Below are 14456 nucleotides of genomic sequence, written 5' to 3'. Positions count from 1 at the left end.
TTAGATTTTTTTTAAGAAAAATTTGTTTTGGATACTTAATATTCCCATGCACTTTCTTGTTTCTTCATTCACTAGATATTCTTATTGAGTCTAGTTTAAAGGCTATTTACCATGGATGTGGTTACACCAGATTTTTGAATTTTTTCTTATAATATTTTGACTTGACAAATTTTAATTTAATTCATCTTCAAAAAGATATAAAGAATTCCAAAACATATTGTCTTCTTCAAAAGTAAATATGCTAAAGATTAAGCATGTTGAAAATCTTTTTATATATCTATTGACTATTTATATTTCTTCTTTGGAGAAATTTCTATTCAGGTCTTATAGGGATATTAGTTTTCTTGTTATTTAATTGTTTGATATATATTTTGAATATTACTTCTTTGTCACTTATAGATTTGCTAATATTTTCTTTCATTTTGTAAGGTGTCCTTTCACTCTGCTGATTTTTTCCTTTGCTGTGCAGAAGCTTTTTAGCTTGATATAGTCCCATTTCTCTATTTTGTCTTTTGTTGCCTGTGCTTTTGGTGTTATATTCATCTAAACGTTGCCGAGACCAATGTCATGCTTTTCCTCCACCTTTTATTCTGGGAGTATTACAGTTTCATGTCTTACATTTAAGTCTTTAATCTATTTTGAATTTATTTTTGAGTGTGGTATAAGGTAGACATTCAATCTCATTTTTTTTTTTTTTTTTTGCATGGGGAAATACTTTTTGGTCAACATCATTTATTGAAGTGACTGTCTATTCCCCTTCGTATATTTTTGGTACCCTTGTCAAAAATCAGTTGATCATATATGTAAATTTATTTCTGGGCTCTGTCTTCCATTCAGTTGGTCTATGTGTCAGTTTTTACACCAGTGCTATACTGTTTTTATTTGTGTAGCTTTGTAATGTATTTTGAAATCAGGAAGTGTAAAGACTTCAGCTTTGTTCCTATTTCTCAGTACTGATTTGGATGTTTATAATCATTTCTTATTTCATATGGATTTTAAAATTCTTTCTGGATCTGAGAAAAAAATCTGTTAGAAGTTTGAAAGAGATTGCATTGAATCTGTAGTTTGCTGTGTATGGTGTAGACACTTTAAGATATTGTCTTTCTACTGATAAACCTAGGATGTCTTTCCACTTGTGTTTTTCTGGCTTTGTTACTTTTATCAATGCTTTACTATTTTCAATAATCAAGAATTTCACCTCCTTAGATAAGGTTATTCCTTCATTTTTATACTTTTTGGTACTATTATAAATGAAACTGTTTACCTAACTTTATTTTCAGATAGTGTGTTCTTAGTGTATAGAAACACAGCTCATCTTTATGTTAATTTTGTGTCTTGCAACTTTACTGAGTTTTTCAATTATAACAGTTTTTTAAATTGAGTCTTTAGTGTTTTCTATACTTAATAATGTCATTTGCAGGAAGATGTAAATTAAGCCACAGTGTTTCGATATCTGTTAGAATGGTTATTATCAAAACAACAAAACACAACAAGTGTTGGCAAGAATGTGGCAACGTTAGAAGCCTTGTGCATTGTAGGTGGAAATGCAAAATGGTGCAACTGCTATGAAAATCAGTCTGGAGGTTCCTCAAACAAAACTAAAAATAGAAGTACCATATCATCTGGCAATCCCACTTATGGATATTTATAAAGAATAATTGAAATCACAATCTCAAAGAGACATTAGCACTCTCATGTCTGTTGCAGCCCTATTTACAATAGCTAAAAAAATGGAACCAATGAAATGCACTTTCACAGATAGATGAATAAATAAATAAAATGTGATATATACATACAATTAAATATTATGCACCCTTAAAAAAGAAATTTTGCAACTTGTGACATTATGTACGAACCTTTAGAATGTTATGCTTATGAAATAAGCCAGTCACAGAAAGACAAATACTACATGATTTCACTTATATGAAATATATAATCTAGTAAATTTCATAGATTCAGAGAGTGGAATATTGGTTGCCAAGGACTGGTTTAATGGGAAAATAAAAAGTTGTTAATGAACAGGTATAAAGTTTCAGTTGTGAAAGATGAATACATTCTAAGGATCTGCTGCACAATATTGTGCTTATAGTTAATAATAATACATATTCACTTAAAATTTATTAAGAGAGTAGATCTTATGATAAGTGTTCTAAAAACTAAAAAAATAGAAATGCATGTACTATATATAGTTAAATAAGTAACACCTAATGAGATTATGCTAAATAGAAATAATAATAATTTATACTAAATACTAAATATCCTTATATACAAGCGTTTCCTGTAGCTGTGAAATAAAATCCAAGACAGGATTGCTGAATCATATGTTTTAATAGTCATTGCCAGATGGCTTTCTGAAAAGCTTGTTACTATTCTTATTTCCAGTAGGAGTCTATGAGAATTTATTTCCCTCTTTATCTCCCCATATTCATTAGCATCAGAAACTGCCTGAAAGATGGGTAGGCTAGTAGATAAATACTTTTTAATTTTTGCCAAGCAAATGCCGTGAAGTAAAATTTTATGCATTGCTTTGATAACTAATAAAAACAACTTTTTACATATGTGTTGATCATTTATATTTGCATACTACTCATTTATCTATGAGTGTGTCTTTTTCTTAATAATTTTAATAAATTTTTGTTACAGAAAATTTAGTTAATAGAAGTACACATGTATTTTCCAAGCTTGCATAGACCGTGTAATTTTCTCATTTATTTTCATATTTATATGTAAATAAACTTAATCATAAATGTAGTTCTATATGTTCAGATTTGGGCGCAGGTTTATTCTTTTTGTTTCACTTCTATTAAATAGAAATTTTAATCTATTAATAGTAGTGTGTTCTATAACTTATAGCTGATGCTAAACAAAAAAGTATTTGTAATAAAATACTATATCTCCTTCTATGAAAATTAGTAGAATAGCTGTTACTTATAATCAAAATAGTACTTTTGGTATGGACACTTATTTTTAGTTATGTTATATATTCCTTCATTTTTGTTTATAAAAATTTCTTAACATTATCTTTTATACGACTATTAACATGTTTCAACATATTAACTCTTCTACTTACACATTTTTTAGGCAAGAAATTGGGCAAATAAAGTATGAAACCCATAGTCATGAATCTAACATGATTATATAAAAATTAAACTTTATAATTTATAATTTATGGCCAAAAGCTTACTGTGTTTCTCTTGTAAGTTTGGAGGCTGAATAATTCTTTTCTCAGTGAAAGTGAAAATTAATAGAAGGTCATGCATAGCTCCTTATACATCTATATACAAAGATACATATTTAGTTAAGCATAATTAATATTGGAGTATCTAAAATAAAAAATTGAAAATTGTTATATAAATAAAAGGTGTTCAAAATAGATGTAAATGTTCTATGCCAAGGAAGAAATACAAAATAGTAGACTTCTACTGAAAAAGTGTGAATTAGGCTTTAAAGAAAAAGATTATTGAGATACGATAAAGCTATATGAAAAACTAACAAAGTAATCCATTAATCAAAAGGCTCATGTTATTCTGAGAAAACAAATACACATATATTTTTAAAAATTGAATGTTATCTAAACTACGGTTTTTAAGTAAAGGAATTTATGTAAATTTGTTATGGAAATATCCTCAGACTATGAATTACTATGTATTGCCAATACTGCTTTCAAATATAATTTCCAGTCAGATTTTTGACAGTGAATAGTGTCTGTCTGATTTGGCAAGCCATAAAATTATTTAACTTGGGTGAATATGAAAGAATAAAAAATTAGAACTCTGTCTTTTTAAATGTGTGTTAGGTGTTCTGCAGAAGATCAGTTTACATTAATAATTAGGTTGTCCATTACAATGGTGGAAAAATGGAATATTACAAATCTAGGTTAGTGGTTGTTTTCATGGTCTCCAATAGAAATATGAAACAACTTCTACATACTTACCTCTCAGCCTCACCTAAGGGCATCAGCCCTTGAATGATCTCTAGAATGTCCTCATCTGTCAGCTATAGCTGTCAAACAAGAAAACCAATATGTGTCATACTGAAGGTATAATGCATTCACAGATGTAAGTGACCAGGATATTGGAACAGAAAGAGTAATGAGAAAAAAATTTATGGCCACCACCTTTTGCTTAGAGAACCGTAAATTTTATACCCCTTCAGTGAAGATTTTATTCTCAATCTGCACTAAAGACAAAGAAAAAAAAAGTAGAATAAGAATTAGACTTCACAAGGTGAAAATAATTCATGTCAGCAATTCTTCCACTACATTCAGCATTAAGTATTAGTCAAGCTTTTATAAAGAATGGTAAGTGGCAGCATATTTGTTCTTTCTATCTCAAATTCATTCAACTTGAAAGCATTGCTCATGCAGGATGACAGGATGACAGACTTCTTAGATAATGAGAAAGAAAAAAACTCTAATAAATCTGTATTTGACTAAGACCTTTTGGCATCATCTCACATGTATTCTCATCAACATTCTTGATAAATTGTAGAATGTGTACAGGATAATCACACCCAAATGGTAATAGTCAATGAACCTGTCAAGCTCAGGCAATATATTTAAAATGTATCAAAATAGTTGAACCAAGAGATGTTGTTTATGTATTTTCCTAGAAGTCTAATAGCAAAAAAAAAAAAGTCTGACCGCTCATTAAATTAGCAGATGACATCACACCAGGTAAAGCTGTTAAGAAATCAACAATAGATTTTTGAAGATTGTGATGAATTAGATAAATTTCATCATAACTTCATGAAAATATGTTTAACTATAGAACAAAATACTATAATCACATAACTGAAACCAAAATGGTAGAAATTGTTTAGTTTAAATGCTCCAAAACAATAAGAAACAATTGATAATTTACCTACTTTCTTCTCCATAAAATAGCAATGCATATACAATAAAAATGGGAAACTAAACAATTCTGCAATTTTGAAACTTCACAAACTCAAAAATCTAAGATAAATTTCTATAACTTGGGATTGAGATATGATTAGTAGCATGCTTGTACTTTTATAACTGAAAAAGAATAAACTTGTTTTAGATAAATAACAGCTGGAAGAATATTGTTTCACTGAGTGTTGCAGGGTGTAGAGAAAGTGTCTATACCATTAGAAATTTCTGTCTGTGGCAGGTAGCTCCTAAAATGCTCATCCAATAATTTCTGGCTACTGGTATTCACAACTTTGTGTAATCTTGTCCTTTTGAATATAAGCTAAATTTCTTGACTTTCTTCTAATGAGTAGAATATGACAGAAGTATTGGACTGTTACTACTAAGAGTAGGTTACAAAAGGCTGCAGTCTGTCTTGATTGTGCTTGCTGTCTCAGTCTGTCTCATATTACTCACCTTGTGTGTGTGATACCAGCCACCGTGTTGTTAGATTGCACTGAGGAGAGGAGACGTGGCAAAGAACAAAGGTTCACCAACAACTATGTGAATAAACTTGGATATTTATCCTTCTACAATCAAGCCTTCAGATAAAATTGCAACCCCAACTCGTAAGTTAACTTCTACTTTTTGGTAGTCCTTGAGTTAGAGATGTGCAATTAAATGAGTTCTGCATTCCTGAGCAACAAAAATTGTGAGATAATAAATACTTGTTGTTAAAGCCCTAGGGTTGTTTTTAGGTATTTGTAATATATCAGTAGATAACAAATATACATTTTGTTACTATTAAGTAGTAGTCTAAAATGTGGGCATGGCTTTAGAATGAAGGGGTGAGTACGAGCTGGAAGAACTTTCAGGGAATCATTAGTGAAAGCCTACATTCACCTGAACAGACCGTCAGTAGCATCTAAGACTTTGAGGACATGGCAGTTTATGGTTTATATGAATATGAGAAAAATCTTATTGCAAACTGTATTATGGGAAATGTTTATTATTTAGTGGTTGGAAATTTAGCCACACTGCTGCTTGCGGATAAGTGAAAAATAGGAGATACTTGATGAATTGAGAGATGAATTTAAAAAGATATATAACATTATAAATAAAAAAGGTAATATTTATTTCCTATTAATTATATATTGCATTAAGATAGAATGGAGAATGGGTAGAATTTGGTCAAAATTCAGTGATAAAATGAAAGAAAATCTCAAAATATTCAAGACACAAATATCAAAGAAATAATATAAAGTAAACATATTGTAAATGAGACTTTAAATTATGAGATAGAAATCACACTAAATTGATACCAAAAACCAAATGATTTATGAAAATATAAAAATCAATTTTGTTGTTAAACCCACTAAAAAATGAAAGCACCACAAGATAATTTATAGGCTTTCAGATAAAAAGCTGTTTATATTAAGATAAAAAGTTTATATTGAGTCACGTTTCTATTCATGGTAAAGACAATCAAAATATATGCTAACATATTTAGAATCTCAAATTATAAATATAAACATGTACAAATACAATGGCATAAATCTGACAATAATATATAGTGAAAATATGTATAGTTATTGAGTGAAATACCAACATACTTAAAACAACTAAACGGTGAATAAATCTGAAGTTAAATATAAGGATGTCCTCTTAGATATAGAACCACAAATTTCAAATGAGATAAACAGAATAAATGAAGCTTCCCCAAAATATCCAGAAGACAAAGTCTTCTTCTTCGAAGTAGTATTAAATAATATAAATATATTATTAATTTTTTTGTAGACAAGACGAACTATCAGGGAGGGTGAAGGATTATCCAAAAATTAAATCCCTTTTTAAATGTATGTTGAGACAAAATAATTGGTTCAGTTATGGTATTGATAACTACGGAAATAAGCTAAAATATATTAAGTTAATAGATGCTACAAATAAAGTATAATTTCAAAATCATTGAAAGAAAAAAACCCATCAATGTAAACTACAGTCCATAAGCACGCTGCTGATGTGAAACAAGGTGGAGCTCAGGTGGTAATGCCAGCGATGGGGAGCAGCTGTAAATACAGATAAAGTTTTGCTTGCTTGCCCACTGCTCACCTCCTGTTGTATGGCCTAGTTCCTAACAGGCTATGGACTAGTACCCATCTGTGGCCTGGGTCCCGGGTTGGGGACCCCTGTTCTAAGTAACAAAGCTTTAATGTGCCAGGAAAAAGGATGCAAAAAACCTGAGACTGAGGACACTGGTGAATAAACCCCAGCAGCAAGGAGAAGATCAGGAGGGGAAAGGTGATGCAACACTGAAGTAGGAGAAGAAATTTTTTCGAAAGGCATGCTGTTGAAACCCAGATTGCAATACAGACCACAGTACAAAGCTAAGAACATCAGAGAACCAAACTCTCTACCGACTCCTTTTAATGATACTAAAAAGCTTTGAGTAGAATTAGTGGAGAATACAGGAAAGAGTGATGCGAGGGACTGATTCTCATTGGGAAGGAACAGTAAGGAAGGACATAGACCCCAAACTGAGACTAAAACAGTGCTTTACTAAAGAAATTTGAATCCTTTGGTGCTCATCCTAGCAATAAACTTCACCTCTAGTAACCATAGCAACAATAAAATTAAAACATATCAGAAGTAACAAAATAACAAAAATTATTACACTAAAAGCCAAGAATGAAACATCTCATGTTCTTCCCCCATCAACAGAGATAGAAACTTTAAGAAATAATTTATTGGAATTTTAAAATAAAAATCAAACTAATGTAAATGAAAAATATGTCTGTGGGTTCATTAGTAGACTTCCCACAGTCAGGGAAAAGTGAGTGAGCTTGATGACAAATCAATAGAAATTACCCAATCTAAAAGACAAAGAAAAAAAAGAATGGAAAATAAACTATGTTAAAATGTAGCAGAACACCCAAAATATGTATGAAAATATCAAAAACTGCAGCATATATATAATTGAAATTTTACAAAGGGAATACAAAGAGAATGGTGCAAGAGACATATGTGAGGAAATAATAGTGGATAACTTCAAATATTCATGGCAGAGAACAAACCACTACTCCAGAAAGCTCAGAAAACATAATGTAGGATAAAGTGTATTCCCTCCAACATTTACATGCATGCACACACACACACAAACACACCCCTAGGCATATCATATCTAAACTACTGAAATCAAGGTTAAAAGAAAATTTTAAAGGCCACAGAGAAAAAACACAACACAACAAAACCAAACCAAAACATCTCACCTATAGGAGAAGAGAAACAAGGATTAGAATTACAGCCAAATTCTCATCAAAAACAGTATAAGCAAGAACACAGTGAAGTGACATGTTTAAAGTATTAAAGGAAGAAACTACACTATGCCAACTTCAAATTCCATATTCAGTAAAAATATCCTGCAAAAGTAAAAGAAAAATGAAGACTTTCCCATGCAAAAAAGTGATGAAATTAATTGTTAGGATATATGTGCTGCAAATAATAAAACATTCTTAAAGCAGAATAAATATTTTACAGGTCAGAATCTGGAAAGGAAAGAAATGAACAAAATCAGAAATTGAATAAATTAAGAGAATATTCTTACTTTACATTCTTTAGAAGAAAACAGGATGTTGGAAGCAATAGTAATAAATATGTTTTGGGTATTTATAGTGTGTGTAAAAATAAACATCACATTAGAGATTGGAGGAAAGAATGGTGACTAATCTGTCATAAGGACCTTACAATACACATGAAACAAACAAATATTAACTTTGATGACTTTATAAACACTATTATAACATCAACTTTTAAAAACTTTTAAAAATGTACCTATCACAATTAAATATATGAAAGCAGTAGAAACTTAAACAAAATTAATTAAAATAAGAGAAGGCAGAAAAAACTAATAAGAATAGAAAACAGTGATATGGAAGATTATAATCTAACCATATTTATGATCATTATAAACATGAACAAGCTAAACATGACATTTAAAAGAGATTTGTCAACATTCAAATATCAGTCAATGCAATTCACCATTTTAGAAATTTAAGAAAAAAAATGGTTGTATTAAGATGTGAAGGGAAAAAAGACAAAATTCAATGTCTATTTATAATAAAAGCCTCAACAAACTAGGAATAAAAGAGAACTTCTTTAATTCTATCAAAGTTTATTGATGAAAAACCTACAACTAACATCATGCTTAATGGTAAAATTCTGTGTGTTTTCTTCCCTAAGACTAGGAGGAACAAGACAAAGATGGGATTATCTCTTATCGTTCCTATTCAACATCACACTGGAAGTACTAGTTAGTGCAATAAGGCAAGAAACAGAAATAAAAGATATACACACACACTGCAAAGGAATAAATAAAACTGTCTTTATTTGCAGCAATGTAGAATCTATGGAGAATATTCAAAAAATAACTAAGGAAAAACTAAAACTAAAACTAATAAGTGAGTTTACTTTTTCTCAGCCCACAAGGTCAACATACAAAAGTAAATTACGGCTGGATGTGGTGGCTCACACCTGTAATCCCAGCACTTTGGGAGGCTGAAGCAAGCAGATCACTTGAGGTCAGGAGTTTGAGACCATCCTGGCCAATATGGTTAAACCCTGTCTCTACTAAAAATACAAAAATCAGCCAGGTGTGGTGGCACACAACTGTAGTCTCAGCTACTCAGGAAGCTGAGACAGGAGAATCACTTGAACCCAGGAAGCGGAGGTTGCAGTGAGCCAAGATTGTGCCATTGTACCCTAGCCTGAGCATTGCTGTGGGATTCTGTCTCAAAAAAAAAAAAAAAAAAGTAATAGAAGGCTAATATTATTAGACTGTCAGTCAATCCTAATTTTATGTATAGATTTACCTATCAAAATTATCTTTAACTTTCCTGTGGTATCTACAAACTAATTCTAAAGTGTATATAGATGGCCAAAATAAGTCGAATAAAAATTTCTGATGAACAAAGAACAGAGTTAGATAATTCAAAATTTCCAGTTTTAATACTTACCATAATGCTAAAGTAATCAAGGTAGTATGGTATTGCAAAAGTATATACAGGCAGATCAATGAAATAAAATACCAAACCCATCAGTAAATCCACACGAATATAAATAACTGACTTTTGACAAAGATGCAAAGGCAATTCAATGGAAAAAGGTTAATCTTTTTTAAAAAATGTGCTACAAAATAGGATATACATATGTGGAAAAATAATTGAACCTCAATGCATACTACATACCACATATAAAAAGTATAATTGTGTAACATGATTTGTATTAAAATATAACTCAAATTTAAAATTCAAAATTATAAAATTTCTAGAAGAAAATATAGTATAAAATAATGTGAATCTTAGTTTACTACTAAACATTTAGACCTAAAACAATAAGCATAAGTTAAGAAAAGAAAATATTATAAATTAAACTTGATTAAATTAAAAACTTTATTTTGTGAATAATAGTGTTAGGAAAATGAAAAGACAAGTCACAGACTGGAACAAAATATTTGCAAATTGTATATCTGTTTAATAACTTGCATACAAAATACTAAAATAACACTTTACATTCAATAATAAGAACCAACAACCCGATGAGGACATAGTAAAGGAACTGCCACTCCAACAAAGAGTTTACAAATTACAAATACACACATTAAAATATCCTCGATATTCATCATCATTATTGTGAAATCATAGTGCAACACCCCTATATACCTATCAGAAGTCTAAATCCCAGGCCAGGCACAGTGACTCACACCTCTAATCCCAGAACTTTGGAAGGCCAAGGCGGGCAAATCACCTGAGGTCAGGAGCTTGAGACCAGCCTGGTCATTATGGTGAAACCCCATCTTTACTAAAAATACAAAAATTAGCTGGACATAGTGGCAGGCGTCTGTAATTCCAGCTAATCGGGAGGCTGAGGCAGAAGAATCGCTTAAACCCAGGAGGTGGAGGTTGCAGTGAGCCGAGATCATGCCACAGCACTCCAGCCTAGGTGACAGAATAAGACTCCAAAAAAAAAAAAAAGAAAGAAAGAAAGAAAAGTCTAAACCCCCCAAATTTGATAATACCCTTTGGTGAAAATTCAGAGTAACAGGCAGTCTCATTTGTTGCTTTGGAATTGAAAAATGATAAAGCCCCTTTGGAGGAAAATTTGGCAATTTCTCATGAAGTTAAACACAGACCTAGCAATTCCATTTCCTGGCATTTGTTCAAATGAACTGAAAACATATGTTCTCATTAAAAACTTGCTTTTAAATATTTATAGCAGCTTAATTCATAGGTGTCAAAACCTGAAAGTGACCAAGATGTTTTTAAACAAGTGAATGAATAAACAAACTGTTTTACACCCGTGCAATGGACTATTTAGTGATATGAAAAGAACAAGCAACTAATTCATACAGCGTGGATAAATTTAATTATTTTACTCAAGTCAATAAGCCAGTTTGAAAGTTAATAGATTATAAGATTCCATTTATTGAAATTATGAAAAGGGGAGCTACAGGGATATAAAAATCTTAATGTATACTATTTAATGGAGTGAACAGAGAAAGGAGAAGTTCAATGTGAAAAGGATAAAATCACCCAGAAATAAATACACAGTCATCTGGTCAATTTTCCACAGGGTGGTCAATGTAATTCAATTGAGAAATGACAATTTTTTCAACAAGTGATAATGAAATATTTGTATGTCATATGGGGTAAAATAAAAGAATCTTATATCTTACCTTACACATGACAGAAAAAAATTAACTTGAAATATACCATAGAAATAAACCTAAAAGCTAAAACCGCAAACTTTCAGAAGAAACTATACGGAAAAATATTTATCACATAATTATGCAGATATATCTTAAATAATACTCAAGAATCAACGCTGCATATCTACAACTCTCTGATCTTTGACAAACCTGAGAAAAACAAGCAATGGGGAAAGGATTCCCTATTTAATAAATGGTGCTGGGAAAACTGGCTAGCCATATGTAGAAAGCTGAAACTGGATCCCTTCCTTACACCTTATACAAAAATTAATTCAAGATGGATTAAAGACTTAAACGTTAGACCTAAAACCATAAAAACCCTAGAAGAAAACCTAGGCAATACCATTCAGGACATAGGCATGGGCAAGGACTTCATGTCTAAAACACCAAAAGCAATGGCAACAAAAGCCAAAATTGACAAATGGGATCTCATTAAACTAAAGAGCTTCTGCACAGCAAAAGAAACTACCATCAGAGTGAACAGGCAGCCTACAAAATGGGAGAACATTTTTGCAACCTACTCATCTGACAAAAGGCTAATATCCAGAATCTACAATGAACTCCAACAAATTTACAAGAAAAAAACAAACAACCCCATCAAAAAGTGGGCAAAGGATATGAACAGACACATCTCAAAAGAAGACATTTATGCAGCCAAAAGACTCATCATCACTGGCCATCAGAGAAATGCAAATCAAAACCACAATGAGATATCATCTCATACCAGTTAGAATGGTGATCATTAAAAAGTCAGGAAACAACAGGTGCTGGAGAGGATGTGGAGAAATAGGAACACTTTTACACTGTTGGTGGGACTGGAAACTAGTTCAACCATTGTGGAAGTCAGTGTGGTGATTCCTCAGGGATCTAGAACTAGAAATACCATTTGACCCAGCCATCCCATTACTGGGTATATACCCAAAGGACTATAAATCATGCTGCTATAAAGACACATGCACACGTATGTTTATTGCAGCACTATTCACAATAGCAAAGACTTGGAACCAACCCAAATGTCCAACAATGATAGACTGGATTAAGAAAATGTGGCACATATACACCATGGAATACTATGCAGCCATAAAAAATGATGAGTTCATGTCCTTTGTAGGGACATGGATGAAATTGGAAATCATCATTCTCAGTAAACTATCACAAGGACAGAAAACCAAACACCGCATGTTCTCACTCATAGATGGGAATTGAACAATGAGAACACATGGACACAGGAAGGGGAACATCACACTCTGGGGACTGTTGTGGGTGGGGGAGGGGGGAGGGATAGCATTAGGAGATATATACCTAATGCTTAATGACGAGTTAATGGGTGCAGCACACCAGCATGGCACATGTATACATATGTAACTAACCTGCACATTGTGCACATGTACCCTAAAACTTAAAGTATAATAATAATAAAAAAACAAAGAAACAAAACAAAACAAAACAAAAAAAAAGAATCAATGAATCATTAAAGAAAGAATTGGTAAAATTTACTTCAAAAAATTTTTAAAAATTTTGAAATACATTCTTTAAAAAAATGAAAGACTAAGATGCCCACACTTGAAAAAATATGTGTAAACCTCATATATGACAATTGGCTTATATGGAAAGTTTTTTATTATTCACAAATCAATAAGATTAAAAACAGAAAAATTCCTTTAAAAAAAAAACAGATTATTTGTAAGGCATAAATTCTCTTAAACTTTGTTCTCTCTATATTCCAAACTCAGCCACTTTGAATAGAAAGCTGAGTGTGATAGGTCACTTCAAATTGTAGAGGAACTCAATTACTATTTGTGTATTTTCATGAACATTACCAAGAAGCCTATCTTAAGCAGCACAGAATGGTGCCAGCAACTGCACCTCCCATGCACACCAGTCAACACCTCTCAATGCCTTTCCCAATCTTATTTTCAATCTTTACTTGAGGCAGAGGAATATAATCTGGTTTACAACTAGGACACACTGAATTGACTGCCCTTAAGCAACAACTCCAGGAAGGAAGAACTACAGTTAATTATTTGAACTAGACTGTGAACCATAAGGTCAACACATCAGCTGGTATTATTGGCTGTAGGTCCTACTTCAGACTCCAAAAATTGCAGACAGATTCTTTCCAAAGATATTAGGCACATTGTATTAGTCTGTTCTCACATTGCTATAAAGAATTACTTGAGACTGGGTAATTTATGAAGAAAAGAGGTTTAATTAATGCATAGTTTCACAGGCTGTACAGGAAGCATGGCTGGGGAAGCCTCAGGAAACTTATAATCATGGTGGAAGATGAAGGGGAAGCAGGCACATTTTCACATGGCAGAACAATAGACAGGGAGTAAATGGGGAAGTGCTACACACTTTTAAACAACCACATGTTGTGAGTCCTCACTCAGTAGCATGAAGGCAGCAAGGGGGACACTTGCCATTTGCCCTCATGATACAATTACCTCCCACTAGGCTCCTCCTCCAACATTGAGGATTACAAGTCAAAATCAGACTTTAGTGGGGACACAGAGCCAAACTGTATTATTCTTCCTCTCACCCCTCCCAAATTTCATGTCCTTTTCACATTTCAAAACAAAATCATGCCTTCCTAACAGTCCCCCAAAGTTTTAACTCATTCCAATATTAATTCATAAGGGCAAGTCCGAAGTCTCATCTGAGACAAGGCATGTTTGTTTCACCTATGAGCACTGAAAATAAAAAACGAGTTATTTACTTCCAAGATACAGTGGTGGTACAGGCATAGAGTAAATGTCCTCATTCCAAAAGGGAGAAAGTGGCCAAAACAAAGAAGCTACAGGACTTGTGCAAATCCAAAACCCA

Source organism: Pongo abelii, chromosome 14, assembly GCF_028885655.2.
Source record: "Pongo abelii isolate AG06213 chromosome 14, NHGRI_mPonAbe1-v2.0_pri, whole genome shotgun sequence".
Lineage (NCBI taxonomy): Eukaryota > Metazoa > Chordata > Mammalia > Primates > Hominidae > Pongo > Pongo abelii.
This window is presented reverse-complemented; position numbering follows the sequence as displayed.